Source organism: Molossus molossus, unplaced genomic scaffold, assembly GCF_014108415.1.
Source record: "Molossus molossus isolate mMolMol1 unplaced genomic scaffold, mMolMol1.p scaffold_m16_p_10, whole genome shotgun sequence".
In the NCBI taxonomy this organism is placed as follows: domain Eukaryota; kingdom Metazoa; phylum Chordata; class Mammalia; order Chiroptera; family Molossidae; genus Molossus; species Molossus molossus.
Window position 1 is genome coordinate 101,238,585 of NW_023425345.1, and position 15,952 is coordinate 101,254,536.

Genomic DNA, 15,952 nt, shown 5'->3' on the forward strand with positions numbered 1-15,952 from the left:
CCCTTCTGTGGTTTTTACCCCAAAACCACATTTTATTTTTAATTGAATTTATTGGGGTGATGTTGATTAATAAAACTATATTTTTATACAAGTGTACAATTCTAGGATACATCACCTGTGTATTGCATTGTGTGCCCTCCACCCAAAGTCAAATCTTTTTTCATTATCATACTGTATTTGACCCCCTTTACCCTTTGTTACACACCCCCAGCCCTCTTCCTTCTGGGAACCACCAGTGTTTGTTTTTCTCGTTTGTTCATTTGTTGCTTTCAGCTTTACATCCCACATATGAGTGAAATCAGGTGGTTCTTAACTTTTCTTGTCTGACTTATTTTGCTTAGCATGATAGCCTCAAGATGCATCCATGTTGTCACAAATGGCGGTATTTCATCTTTTCTTATGGCTGAGTAGTATTCCATGTATATATGAATCACATCTTCTTTAGCCAATCACCTACCAAATCCACATTTTAAATACTACCTTGTTCTTAAGCTATTTTGATGTATTTCAGTGTCCTGCTAACCTACTCTATTTGGGTATTTCTTGCACTCCCACCTCAACATTCCAAGTTTGAATTTGTTTTCCTTCCCCTAAGTCTTCCTTTTCTTCCTAGAGTCCATATTTTAGCTAATTCAGTCACCAGACAGGAGGTCTCATAATTACCTTGGACCTCTGCCTCTCCTCCTCCTGTCTGTCTTTATTCTGTCAATTACTAAGTCCTGCTAATGTGATTTGACATTTTTAACTTAAAAATTTTTGATGACCCAGCCAGTGTGGCTCAGTGGTTGAGTGTCAACCCATGTACCAGGAGGTTGCTGGTTCTATTCCGGGTCAGGGCACATGCCCAGGTTGTGGGCTTGATCCCCAGTAGGAGGCATGCAGGAGGCGGTCAATCAATGTTCTCTCTTATTAATGTTTCCATCTCTCTCTCCCTCTCCCTTCCTCGCTCTCTAACATCAATAAAGAAAAAAAAATTTTTTTATTTTTGATGAATAGCTAATATATTTACATAGTTGAAATTTGGAAGGGTAAAGATAGAAAAAAGTTCCTCCTAGATCCTTATGTAGGAGATTGCCAAAGTTATCGATTTCTTGTGAAGTCTTTCAGAGATAATTTGAAAATACACAAATATTACCTTCCTCCTTTTCTCATGAACAGTACTATATAAATTACATATTCTGTAACTTTGGTCTTGTCACATAGCAATATATATATTTTTAATTGAAAGAACTCATAAACAGCATTTATTACCTTGGTATATCACACTGTCCTTGTTGCTGTTCCTTCACATTTACCTGGTTTTTCGTCTTCCCTCCCTCTTCCCAGAGTCTGACTACATAGTGCATCCTTGACGATTAGCTCACAGAAGCCGTATGCTTATTCCACATCTCTAACCATTCATTCACAGGTCAAAGTTCTGGTCCACAAACCCTTCCCTGTAGGCAGTTCAGTGCTTGGGAAGGAACTTGCAACAAACCAGGCCTCCCAGGAAGGCTCTCTCCAGTGAGATGACAATGGAAGGTGGCAGCTTGCTGGTTGTCACTTTTCTGGACATTGACCGGAGACTCTTTCGACTTTTGCACAAGTTTTCACTTGTGATGACCAGTCTGTTCTTGGTATGTTCCAACTGGTCACGTGGCTCCCGCAGCGCTTCGGTGACGTCTGGGCCATCGGGCCAGTCTCTGCGCAATGCGACGGGCCTGCTCGGGGCTCCGGCCCGGCTGGGCGGCCAGGGCCCTGCAGAAGCACCACTCCTGGAGCCTGTAGCTGATTCATATGCTCATTTCCTACAGTGTACGCGCCACGTTTCGTCTCCTGGGCCCCCAGGTGTGGCTGTGGAAGGGGTGCTTCTCCCTGCCCGGTGGGTTTGGCCAGGTCCTTCCGGTAGTTTCGAGGCCTAGACGTCAGAGGGGTACGGAGAGATGGGGTGCATAGCGCGGTTCCTCTTCCACCTCTGCCAGCGCTTCTTTTGCTTCCTGTTGCTTTTCACCAAAACCTCTCTGATCAACTTCCTCTCTTCCGTCCCTGCAGCCCCCAGGAGCCGCTCCGGCGCCCCTCGGAGGTCTCGCCCCTCGGAGGTCTCCCGGAGGCCGCGGAGCATCTCGTGCAGTTTCTCCAGACGCTCCCGGAGGCGAGGAGGTGCCGCTGCGCAGGCGGATGCGGCCGCCCCTTCCCCGGCGCTCAGCCAGCCGAGCCGCAGGCCACCGCCGCCACGGCCGCCCTCCGCAGCAGTCTGTTTCGGAGATCATTCTGTATTTGTGCTGTAAAAAGAAAAAATGCCAACTGAGAATGTGTTTGTTGATTGTAGAGACAGGGAGGGAGAAAGAAAGGGAAACATCGATGTGAGATGAGAGAGAAACATGGATTAGTTGCCTCCCACATGCACCCTGACCTGAGATGGGACCCACAACCTAGGCATGTGCCCTGACCTGGAATTGAACCCGTGGCCTTTCCATGCATGGGACGATGCTCCAACAAACTGAGCCACGGGCTAGGGCTGTGTTCCTGGTTTTTAGTGACTGTGCGGTGTTCCATGGTATGGATGCCCTTACATTCACTGATGAAAGCCCGAGGACGGGCCAGCCCTCTGGATTTTGCTCTGGTGGCTGCGTTGTGCTGAGCCTAACTCAGGAATGTAGGAGCCAGGACATGTGAGGTGTTCAGCCCAGGGCCATCGCCAGCCCTCCAAAAGGATACCGCGGGGCCAAGAGCGGGTGAGGTCCAAAGAGCCGGGGTCCTGGAGTGAGGACAGCCAATTCTAAACAAGGCTGGACCCTTCCAGGGAAAAATCATTTTGTAGTGAGATTTCTCTTGGGTCCCACAATGTTTTCTGAAGCAGTGAAACCTGTTGGCCTCATAGAATGCTGGCTGCCTGACTGAAATGCTGTTTGAATTGAGGCTACAGTGCCCAGCCGGTGTGGTTCAGTGGTTGAGCATCCACCCATGCACCAAGAGGTCACTGGTTCGATTCCCGGGCAGGCCACATACCCAGGTTGTGGGCCTGATCCCCAGTGGGGAGCATGCAGGAGGTGGCAAATTGATGTTCTCTTGCATTGATGTTTCTTTTTTTTCCCAATCTTTATTGTTGGATGTAAAATGTATTACAGATGTGCATTGATGTTTCTATCTCTCTCCCTTCCTCTCGCTCTAATTAATAAAGAAAATAAATAAATAGATTGGGGCCACAGTGGTGTATGACCTGTGTATAAATGGGTGGCTGGCTTTAAGCAATGTGTTTTCAAGGACTCAGCCCCTGAATGTCTGGTCACTCCACTGTGTTTAAGCTGCCCAGCCTTTTCCTGACTTTATTTTATTAATGGTCAGCCCACACCAGCCAAGCCTCTGCTCAGGTGGGGAGGGTGCACTCCCCACATATGGCCTGACAGGTGTGCCCAGCTGAGTGCAGGCTGCTGTAGCTGGTGGGGCTGCTCTTCTATGCTGGCCAGAAAAGGCCTCTGTCTGGCTAGCCAACGCCCGCCCCTTCATGGCCAGCGGTGTGGAGCTCTGGAGGGAGAAATACTTACTCTTCTCCCCCCCTTTGGTTGGATTTCCAGTTTTTCTCCTTCCCACTGGGTTTGGGAAAGGAGAAGCTTCACAAAAGCTGGCTGTGTCCCTGTAATGAAACCCACTCACCCAGAGGGAAAGACGCAACTGTCTGCAGTCAGCAGTCTAGTCAGATGAGTCAAGAGAGCAGCCTCTCAGGGCATCATTTCCGACCATGCAGCAGAACCCTGCTGCACCACATTCGTAAGGAGGGCTAGGGTTCATTTTCTGGTCTGATTCCTCCTAGCTCGATACAAGAGCGAGGCTCTCAGGGGCCCTGACAGGGGAGGAAGCTTCCGGGTACCTCTCGTTCGCTCAACACTGGGCTGGGTGCTGTGGAGTTGCAGGTGAGTAACAGGCCACAGTGTGGGCTTTTGGGGCCTCTACACCATAATGGGGGGGACGGATGATCATATTATCGGATGTGCTCCACATAGACAGCAGCAGGGGCCTGGGGAGCCCAGGGTGGCTCGGCCCAGCCTGGAGCAGCACCGGGAAGCTTCCGTCAGCGCCAGAAGAAAGTCTATGAGCTGGTGAGGCGAAGATGGGGATAAAGAGAGGAAGGGGAGCTGGAGAGGCACGGGCACGGGGTGGGCCACAGAATGGGGGGTTCAGTGAGCTGCAGGAGGCCGGGAGCCGAGAAAGTGCGGGGCCAGGTTTGCCTCTTAGATTTTGTCCTCTGGTAGCAGTGGGAGGCAGGGGCTTGGGGACACGGCAGGAAAGACAGCGGTCCAGAGGCCTAACGAGGGTTAGAAGGAGCAGGGAAGGTGAGGTCCAGTGGGTGGCACTTAGTCTGCCAGGCGCCTTCAGGGCACCTTCAGAAGCCCGTTGCCTAAGGGCCACCGTCGCTGTAGCCCTGTGACCCGGCCCACAGGGTGGGGAGGTCAGAGTCACAGGAGCCGTGTGTGCTCACACTGGTTAGCTCTTGGCTCTGCTGGTTTCCTTTTGCTCAGTGGAGTTCAAGTTTGTTGGTCTTTGGACCAAGATACCAGGCCTCTCTGTTTACTCAAACGGTGGCTGATTATGAGCTTATTGGACATACTCCATGATATCATCATCATCATCATCATCATCATCATCATCATCATATTAACCATAGTTTTAGCCCAAAGGTAGGGGATTAAGGGCCAGAGTGGGACCTGCATTTCCCATTGGGATATTTTCCAACATTTTCAGTCAGTTTTTCTCCCGTGTAGATGCTGACTCTTGATGGCAATTATGTTTTTTTGTTTTTTTTTATCCTCACCTGAGGATATTTTTCCATTTTTTGTACAGATAGAGTGGGAGGGAGAGAGAGGAAGGGAGAGAGAGAGAGAAACATCAACGTGAAGGGACACATCGAGTGGCTGCCACCCGCACGACCAACCAGGGCCGGGGACAAACTGCAACCGAAGTACGTGCCCTTAGCGGGAACCGAACCCGGGTCTCTCCGGACTGCAGGCCGACGCTCTAACCGCTGAGCCAAACTGGCCAGGGCTTGATGGCAATTATGAAATCCCTTAGTGGTAAATAGTTTTTATTTTGGGGGTAATTAAACTTTTTATGAGATGACCAGTTTTCCTCCCTCCATTCTTTTAATAAGAGTGACATCAAAATGTATAACCAAGAGCCCACCCCATAAAGAAGGCGTGAGCGAGCAGAGGAGACAGAGGGGACACATGGCGCAGGAAAAACAAAGCAGGGGGCCCAGTGGGCGGGTCCTCAGGAAGGCGTCACCAGCCTCCAAGTTCCATCTGGCCAGGTGGCGGAGGTGCACAAGCCCTCTGTGGGTGAAAGGTTGGTGGTGGGTGGCAGGGCCTTCAAGACCTAGAGAGACTCATTGCTTGGGTTTAAATCCCAATGCAGGCACTTACGTAGCTATGTGGTCTTGTGTAAATTACTGAACCTCTGTGCCTCGGTTTACTTTTTATAGACAAGGGGATGGTAACATCTTATTTCTTAAGATCTTTGTAAAGATGAAATGAGATAATACAGAGTAAGCATTCAAAAATACTCTCTCTCATAGTTATTAGTATAGTTATTATTTTCTCTGACAATTGACCATGAACACGAATATGAGCCAGACGTATATTAAATGGATACTACTTTTCTCTCGTGTTCACAAAAATTAAAGCAAGTAAAAAATAAAGCAAAGTTCTTCCAGAATCAAGAAATTAGGATAAAATCCTAACTGAGAGAGGATATTCAAATGACCATTGAACTTATAATAAGATGCTCGACATCAGTTATCTTCAGAGAAACACAAATGAAAACCACTACACAGCCATCATCTATTGTGATCGTACAATGAGGAAGACAAATAATACCAAGAGTTGTTGAGATAAAAATATAAATTATGGAACCACTTTGAAAAAGCCATTGGAAGTACCCACTAAAGCAAAACATATGCACACTCCATAACCCAGAACCCCGATCGTGGGCACATATGAACAGATACATGTGCCTCATTCATCAAAGATGAACAAGACCGTGCATAGCTGTGCCCTTCATGATAGCCTCAAAGTGGAAACTATCCAAGAATCCATCAAAGGTAGAATGGCTACCTCACACCTGTCAGAATGGCTATCATCAATAAATCAACAAACAGCAAGAGTTGTCGAGGATGTGGAGAAAAATGAACCCTCTTGCACTGTTGGTGGGATTGTAAGTTGGTGCAGGCATTGTGAAAAATAGTATGGACGGTTCTCAAACATTTAAAAATAGAACTACCGTATGACCCCGTGATTCCACTTCTGGGTATTTATCAGAAGAAATTGAAAACAGTAATTCAAAAAGACATATTCACCCCATGTTCATTGACGCATTATTTACCAAAGCCAAGATTTGGAAGCAGTCTAGGTGCCTATCAGAAGATGATCAGATAAAGAAGATATGGTATGTATATACAATGGAATATGACTTGGCCATAAGAAAGAATGAAATCTTGCCATTTGCAACAAAATGGATGGACCTGGAGGGTATTATGCTGAGTGAAATAAGTCAGATAGAAAAAGACAAATACTATGTAATTTCACTTATATGTGGAGTCTAAAAAACAAAATAAATGAACAAGCAAAACAAAACCCCTTATAAATACAGAAAACAAATAGATGGTCTCCAGATGGGGGCAGGGTGAGGGATGGGTGAAAAAGGGAAAGGATTCAGATGTACAAACTGGCGATTTTAAAAACAGTCACGGGGATGTAAATTCAGCACAGGGAACGTAGTCAATAATATTGTAATAATTGTGTATGATGCCAGGTGGATACTAGACTTACGGGGGGAGCACCTCATAAGTTGTATAAATATCTTCTTACTATGTATACACCTGAAATGAATATAATGTTGCATCTCAACCGTAACTGAATACAAAACAAACAAAGCCCGGTAGAAGGGCTCCGTCAGGCCTGGCACACGCGAGCCATGGCGCGCTCCCCTGTCTGCAGAGCTGTGGTGGAATCTCAGAACGATCATGTGGAGCAGAAGAAACCCGAGGCAGAAGTGGCTAAGTTGTGACCCATGAATCCGGAGTTTCATGTTGCTCAGAGGTGAGTGCAGTCACCTCTGGTGGGGGAAGGGGAAGTGGCTGGAACAGTGGCTGCTGTGGGTGCTGGTCCCTGATGCCCACGAATGTGGGTGTTCACCAGGCTCATGCGCCGTGTCCTCCTCCGTGTGTATATTGTACACAAACATTCGGCCACGTTTGCCCTGCCATCCGCACACCTGCAGACTCCTCTCGTGCGCAGCGTCTCCTGGGCCCAGGAAGCAAGTCTCCCCCTTCCTCTCCTCCATGAAGGATCTTAGGCCCAGGCCAGAGCAGGCGCCTCCGGGAGCACTGGTTTTGGGGTCGGCAATTAGAGTGATGAGCACCACTGTGTTCCTAAAACCCAGCTGAAAGTTGGGCACATGTTGATGTTCCACAAATGTCTCTAAAAGGAAGGAATGAAGCAGGGAAGGGAGAAAGGGAACTAGGGAGGGAGGAAGGGGGTTGAGTGGTACAGAGGGAGCTGAGTACAGATTCGCCCTCTTGCAAATAGCCTTTGAGTTTAGTGCAGCCCAGCGGAGGTGTTTGGTCCTTTACAATGACATGCCTCAGTCAGTAGGGTTAGCGCACAGAGGTCTGTCCTGGGGCAAACTTGCAGTGTTTCTGTTTGTCCTGCATGAGACCTAAAAAGTCATTCACATACTCATTCATAAAGCTTCCGTGGAATGCCAGCTCTCCCACACAGGCACTGCCACTGTCCTGCAGGAGGGAGCAGGGGGCGGGGAGGGCTGAAGTGGGGGTCGGGAGGGCTAGGGAGGGGTGAGGAGCTTCACTGCCTGAGGAGGGTGCAGGGGGAGGGTGCTGGGGGAGGGTGCTGGGGGAGGGTGCAGGGGGAGGGTGCAGGGGGAGGGTGCAGGGAGAGGGTGCAGGGGGAAGGAGCTTCACTGCCTCAGGAGGGTGCAGCGGGAAGGGGCAGGGGGAGGGGAGCTCACCACAGCCAGGGTCCTGCGTACGTGAGCAGCGCCAGGCACGAGGCCGTGCTGAGGAAAGGTCACTTGGCAGTGGAGGAGGGTGTGGTGACGGGACTGGGAGATGAAAGGAGAGCGAGACTGAGGGAGGTCCAGGGTCCTTCCCAAGGAGGATACCAGAGAGCACAGGCTGGACCGACTGGAAAGGAAGGGCAACAGCCGCCTGTGCTCTTGTGCTGAGGGAGCCGGGGCAGAGAGCCTTTCCTTGTCCTTCCCTTCGGCTGCCGCAGGGGCGCTGCCTGCTTGCTTCAGTGGGCCGCCTGCACCTTGTTAAAAGCGTGTCCCCTTCTTGTGTCCCAGGGAGGACCTGTGCGGTAGCTCAAATATCAAGGCCATTGTGTTCGTCCCAGGTGAGTGAGGAAGAAGTGGTGAACAGTGCCACTCAAGGGACGTGTGAAAGTCCAGGTCACCTGGAGACAGGTCCGACTGATGTCTGAGATGCCACCATCCAAACCCACTCCCTTGTGTGAGGAACGGCCTGTCCCCAGGAAGAGATGGTGGCTGAAGGTGGAGGTGCAGAGCTCTCTGCACGCAGGACCCAGACAGCTGAGGACGGTCCCTCAGCAGGGCCTGGACAAGGGAGAGGCTGGACAAGGCAGAGGAGCAGAGGCTGAAACCTGGTGTTGCTGAGGGACAACTCTGAACAGCCATAACGTGAGAGTACAGACCAGTGTCACAGGTGCCACAGTGGTTCTCATAGTGGGGTCCCTGGGCCAGCGAATCAGCTGGGAGCATTTTGGAAATGCACATTCTTGGACTCTAGCCAGGCCTCCTCAGAAGACCTAGGGCCGGGCCATCTGGGCTTGAACATTTGTCCTGCTGACCTGATACATGCTGAAGTTTGAGAACCTCTAAGTGAGGAGCCATTTTCTTTAAAACATTTTTTCTTTATTGATTTTATAGAGAGAGGAAGTGAGAGGGAGAGAGAGATAGAAACATCGATGAGAGAGAACATCGACTGGCCGCCTCCTGCATGCCCCCCACTGGGGATCGGGCCCACGACCTGGGCATGTGCTCTGACTGGGAATCAAACCAGTGACCTCTTGGTGCGTGGGTCAATGCTCAACCACTGAGCCACACCGGCTGGGCATGGAGCCATTTTCTTAACCAGCTCTCCTTTGCCCCTCAACTTGCTCAACTTGCTCTCCCCTTGGAAAAGAGACCAAAACAAAGTGGTGCTGGATTTATGCTCACACATTTGGGATGTTTTCTGGGGATCTTCACCCCTAGCTCCGTCCAACAAAGGCCTTGCTATCCTATCACTCAGGCATCCAGGTTTTGAAAACACACTGAGTTTGATTTATAATTTTGACTCTGCTGCTCACCAGCCACGGGAACCTCAGCAAATCACTTGACCTTCTTGACCTTCGATTTTCCCAGGGGTAAGATGAGGCTTACTATGGGGTCTTAAAGAAATCATTCGGTCAGCTTGTCGTGGTGGGCAGGGTGGGGGTTGGGGATGTCTGCAGGCTCAGACATGGCTCACTGCTGTACTATGACCCCGAAAGAACAAAGAAATTAATTATCTTATAAACAAGGCAATAATGAAGCTTCTAAGGCTGGCAAGTCACCTCTGCCCTGCCTGCCAGGGTGTATACCCAGCAGAACGAATGGTGGGCACTAGCTGGCCTGCAGCCCTGTTCATGGCATGAACGAGCATACCAGGCTGGCAAGCTTCCGGACAGAACCACCCCTTGTTCCCCACAATCACCTCTCCAGAGCATGATTTATAGGTCATTCCATTTTCATTCATAAAAGTGACAATATTCCAGCTGATAAATATTGATAGATATGAAATTCAGTAGCCGCAGGATAAAAGCCACTGGCCCCATGGCGACGCTTGGCTGCTGTACAAAGACGTCATTCCCGTCCTTCACCCTGTGGAATGCTGACTACTGTTGGATGTAATAAAGGGTGTTTAAGGTCCACGGGAATAGGACAATAGGGGTAAATTTAACCAGTAGATTCCACAACTGGGTAGATCCCAGGTGGGAACCTTTGGAATCAATCTCATGAAGAAATACCCTGCTACGTGATCCTCGCATGGCCACACGTTTTTCGCAACATGGCCCGGAGAGGGACACGCGATAGTGGACGGCTGTGGGCATTGGCTGAGAGGGGACGGGCCTTTTCCCTTGGAGATGGTCTGCAAACGCAGTGGCTCTGATTTCTTCACAGGACAACTTCCCCTGGACAGCATTTACGTGAGGGGACCAGCATTGCCTTTTATCTGCAGATTTCAAAGTTCCTGACATGAGTCAGTCTTTCCCAATACCTTGTTGAAGGTGATAGTGTTCGTTTTTCCAGACAAGGAGCCTGAAATACACGCTGGGCAATGGCACCACGGGTTGCGGAGTGACTCAGTACTCACCTGTCCCTGAGCGTGTGCCCTGACTGGCCTGCGCCCTGGGGCCCACTCAGCACGGGGCAGGGAGCACCGGGGGAAAAACCGGGCTTTAGAAGGAAAGCAGCACAGAGTTCTCTGCACCTTGGTTCCCAGCCTTGATGCTGTATCTGATTCATTCTTCAAGTATTGTAAAAATTCAAATTTCTGGTCAAACTGGTTTCTCTCTTCAAATATTTTGACTCAGGAGATCTCTGTTAGGTTGGGACTGGAATTCTGTACGTTAACAAACCCACAGGTGACTCTGGTGCACCAAATATACTTCCTAAGGACAATAAGAAAGGGCTCCTCACCCTGGCCAGTTTGGCTCAGTGGTTAGAGTGTCAGCCTGTGGTCCAGAGAGACCCGGGTTCAGTTCCCGATAAGGGCGCGTACCTCGGTTGCAGTTTGTCCCCGGCCCTGGTTGGGTTGTGTGGGAGGCAGCCACTCAATGTGTCCCTTTCACGTCGATCTCTCTCTCTCTCTCTCTCTCTCTCTCTCTCTCTCTCTCTCTTTCCCACTCTATATGAACAAAAAATGGAAAAATGTCCTCAGGTGAGGATTTAAAAAATTAAAAAATAAAATATGTTTAGGAAAAAAAAGGGGGGGGGCTCCTCGAACCCGTGTCATGCCAATACATTTGATTTAAAGAAATGTAAAAAGGGATCCCAGAAGGCAGCTTGGGACGGAGGGGGCTGGGGACAGATGGGACAGATGCAGACACCTGGGGAATTTCTGTCTTCACAGGGGACACACTGCGCTAGTACCCCATTTCTTCTCCACGGAGGCTGAGGGTCATCACGATTGGGCCCCATTTCCCTCCCCACAGTGTCTCAACGTTTTTGGGTTCTTGTGCTCCTTTGAGAAGTGGATTTTTAAAAACCTCCCCAAAAAAGTCACGTGCCTGCAGAGTACAGGCTGTGACTTCAGAAGCATCCAGAAGAGTCCGATTAGCCCCAGGAAAAGCAGACATTAGTCAAGAATTTAACCAAAGTGAATAGAATTTGAAAAGAAATTAAAAACACAAGGTTTTGATATTACTATAAACGGTGCTCCTCAAGACTGCATGGCCCTTCCCAAATTTTGAGGGGCCTGGTATATTCAGGAATGAAGAAAACTCGCGTTGATGTGTGTCGTTGGCACTCGCCATCCAGTTCCATCTCTGTGTTGCCTTTCTGACTCCGGGGCTGGGAAACCCGATTCTCCAGGCTCCCAGGTCACATCCCACACACGCTGCACGTGACATCGAGGGAGACAGGAGGCAGAGGCCCCTTTGACTGCTCTGGGCCTCTGTGCGCCGGCGAGGCTGCCGCTGCGGCTGCCGCTGCAGGAGACTTTCCAGTGTCCCGCCCCAGCGTCCGGTGCTGGGAGTCCTGCAGATGTGGCAGCAAGAGCACAGCACTGGCGCTGAGTTCCCGTGGGGACTCCGCTCTGGGGTGCGCTGTAGAACTCAGAGGCTTACAGCACCGGAAGGGCCAGAGGCGTGGCCTCCGAGAATGACTCGCAGAACTTTGTGGACACCGGGCTTTTCGAGGAAGCTTCTGCCTCGTGGTGACCAGCAGGTGGGGAAGCTGCCATCGGGGTCGCTGAGCTCATGGCTGCGGCCCAGGGGTGAGAAAGCTCATCCAGACGCCCATGGAGCTGGTGACGGGCCTCAGACCCCTGTGGCTGAGCTTCTGTGACATTACCAGCCTGTTGTCCTGACACCGCGTGGGAGACCTTTGCCACCTATAGCTGGGCATTTATGTGGGTCCATCTTTAAGGCCAAGGATTGAGTTCCTGGATCAAAGGGTATGTACATTGATAGATATTGCTAAATTACTCTTCAAAAATGTTTTATGAATTCACTTTGTCAACATTTTGCCTCACTTTTACCAACCAAGTAAAACCTGGGCATGACTATGAAACATCTGGCAACCTGGTCAAAGAACACTATCGTGGTGGGAGTACTGATGAATAAAACCAGCCAAGTAGGCTAGACACACCTCCTTCCCATCAGACGGTCACCAACTGGAGGGATGTTTATCCATTGAATATCAACTCAAGTGTGACCAGTCTGTTAAATCTTTGGCAATGAGAGGAGAAAAATGATAGCCTACTGTATAGTTGTTTCTCTGAGTACTAATGATGAACATTGTGAAACGTTTTTGTGTCTTTTCAATTTCTGTTTAAAATCTTGAATTTTAAAAAAGTTACACAAAACATCCCAGTATTAAGTACAACAGAAATGTTTTTTAAGAGTTTAATATGAGTCAAGCCTTATGCTAGGTTTTAGAAATAAAATAATAGTTTTTACTCTTTTTATTTTTATTGGCTTTGGAGAGGGAGGAAGGGAGAGAGAAGGAGAGAGAGAAACATCGATATGAGAGAGAAACAGGCCCGGGGGAGGGGGAATTGAACCTTCGACTCTTTGGTGTACTAGATGGTGCTCAACCAATTGAGCCCCACTGGCTGGGGCATAGCTTCCACTCTTGAGAAATGTATGGCATAGCAGGAGAAGTCACACACACACACACACGCACACGCATCATTTCCAAGTGAGGAGCACCAGGATTTCGATGACAAAATGAAATCATTGAGTACTTTTGTATGCAGATGTGGGGGAAATATAGTGAACATAATGTTTCCAAAGAGAGAACAGCTATCATTTGGACCAATTTATAAAGCCTATAATTTAAAAATGAAAAGAAAAATTGTCTCCACACTGTATATAAATGCCTTATTTATTTTAATTGATGTGTTTTGACATGCATGATAATCAGGGCAGTAAAATACTACTCCATGGTTTCTTTCCTTTCCATGATAAATTTTATGCAAGAAAATGCCACATAGAAAGAGACAAAATAGAAGAAGGCTCCTTTTTTCTCCTTTTCTCAGGTATCAGTGTAGGCCTGCTAAAGTAGAGATTTAAGTAAGATCTAGAGTCACATACCATAATATTCCACATGTCTAGGATACAATGAAAACCACTCAACATATTAAGTGCAGAAGCTTTTTAGTTTGACATAGTCTCATTCATTTATTTTTTTTTGTTTCCCAGAAAATGATGGTCGCAATCAATATTCAGAATATTTGCATCACCCCTCAAAGTTTCTCTGTACTTCTTTGCAATCTATCCCTCCATCCACCCTGGCCACTGATCTAGAATTGTATATAATTGGAAATAATTATACAAACAACATACTCTTTTTTACCTGGTTTCTTTTACTTGGCATAATGATTTTGAGATTCATTCATGTTGTCATGTGTGGCAATAGTTTGTTCCTTTTTATTGTTGAGTAGTATTCCATTGTATAGATGTACCGTATGCTATTTATGCACTCACCTGTTGATGGACATTTGCATTCTTTCCAGTTTTGAGCTATTGTGAGGGTTTAAATAATCAATGAGCGTTGAATTTTCTCACATGTTTTTTTCTGCAGTTATTGAAATGATCATTTTTTTCTATTTTATTAATATGATGAATTATAGTGATTGGGTTTCTAATGTTAACTTTGAATTCCTGGAGTAAACCTACTTTGTCATGATTACAATATTAGCTTACTGAGATAGAATTTACATATTGTAAAGTTCATACGTTTTAAGTGTAGACAGTGGTTTTTACTGTATCTAAAGAGTTGTGCAACCATACCACTATCTTATGCCAAAACATTTCATCTCCTCCCCATCCCAATCCTTACCCATTATCAGCCACTCCCCTATTCTCTCCTCCCAGTCTCTGACAATTTTTATCTCTAAAAACTTGCCTAATCTGGATATTTTGTTTTATTTATTTACTTGTTTTCTTTCTTTACTTTTTATAGAGAGAGGAAGGGAAAGGGAGATAGAGATAGAAACAGCAATGAGAGAGAACATCAACTGGCCACCTCCAGCACGCCCCCCACTGGGGATCTGGCCCACAACCGGGGCATGTACCGTGACCGGGAATTAAACTGATGACCTCTTGGTGCATGGGTCAATGCTCAACCACTGAGCTACACCAGATGGACTAATCTGGATATTCTAATAAAATAATCATTAATATGTGGCCCTTTGTGTCTGACTTTAGTTAGCATAATGTTTTCAAGGTTCTCCCATGTGGTAGCATGTATTAGTGCTTCATGCTTTTTTATGATCAAATACTATTCCATTGGATAAATATACTACAATTTGTCCATTCATCAGTTAATGAATATTTGAGTTGTTTTCACTTTTTGGTTGTTATTAAAAGTGTTGCTGTGAACATTTGAGTACAAGTTTTATAAGGACATACGTTTTCAGTTCTCTTGGATATAAATTTCAGTTCTCTTGGATATAGAATTGCTGGGTCATATGGTAACTCAGTTTAACTTTTTGAAGATCTTCCAAACTGTCATCCAAATAACTGCACAATTTTGCATTCCCAACATCCTTGCCCACTCTTGTTATAGGACTTTTTGAATGTAGTCTTCCTAGTGTAACTGAACAAAAACGAGGTTCAGCTGCTTGCTGTAACGAAAGCCAAACTTATGAGGCGGGTGCTGGTGCAAAAGGAAAGAGGTTTTATTCAGGAGCCACATGACCTAGGAGAATGGTGTACTCCCGTCTCAAAGACTCTCCCTTTCTGCTCAAGCCTGCTATTCTTATAGGGATAGGGAGGGGAGGGCTTTTTCCTCCTTCCCAATCATCTTGTTAGCTTTTGGTGTGTTCATGGCTCTATTTATTCATCTTTCTAGTTTTGGGCAACTCAGTGTAAGAACCTCCCCCTTCTGTCATCTTGGCCAATGAGGGAGACTCCCCAGTGTTCTGACTGACTGTCTCTTGAAACACTAGTAGGTATAAAATAATATCTCTTTGTGGTTTTGGTTTGCATTTCCCTACTGACTAGTGATATTTTATGTTTTTTGTGTGTGTATTTGTTGCTCTTTTGCATATCTTTTTCAAATCTTTGCCCAATTCCCAATTTTAAATAGGATTATTTGTCTTTTTATTATTGCATTATAAGAGTTCTTTCTATATTCTGGATACAAGTTTTTTATTAAATATATGATTTGTGAATATTTTCTGCTTTTTGAGTGTCTGTCTTTTCACATTTTTTTTTTTTTTTTTGATGGTAGCCTTTGAAGAACAAAAGTTTTTCATTTTCATGTGGACCAATATATCTAAATTTTGCTTTATCACTTGTGTTTTTGTGTCATATCTAAGAAACCCTTGTGAAGGTCACTAGGATTTATTCCTAGGTTTTCTTTTAAGAATTTTATCGTTTTAGGTCTTAGGGCTCTGCTCCATTTTCAGTTAGTGTTGGTGGGAGTTGGTGGCTCAACTTCATTCTCTTGCAGGTGGATGCCCAGTTGCTCTAGCGCCACTCACTGGAAAGACTACCCTTTCCCACTGAATTGTCCTGGCACTCTGGTCAAATGGTCAACTTTCTTAACTGTGTATTTTATTTCTGCTCTTATCTTTACTATTTCCTTGCTTCTAGTTACTTTGGGTTTACTTTGTTCTTCTTTTTTGTAGCTCCTTGTGGTGGAACTTGAGGTTTCTGTTTTTAAAGCTTTCTGCTTTCTAATAATAAGC

General features: G+C 46.9%; 1 pseudogene; it reads right to left on the minus strand.

The window, feature by feature from the left end:
• Window positions 1-1,447: 1,447 nt before the first annotated feature.
• On the minus strand, window positions 1,448-11,995 carry LOC118623825 (annotated as a pseudogene).
• Between the last annotated feature and the right edge of the window lie 3,957 nt (window positions 11,996-15,952).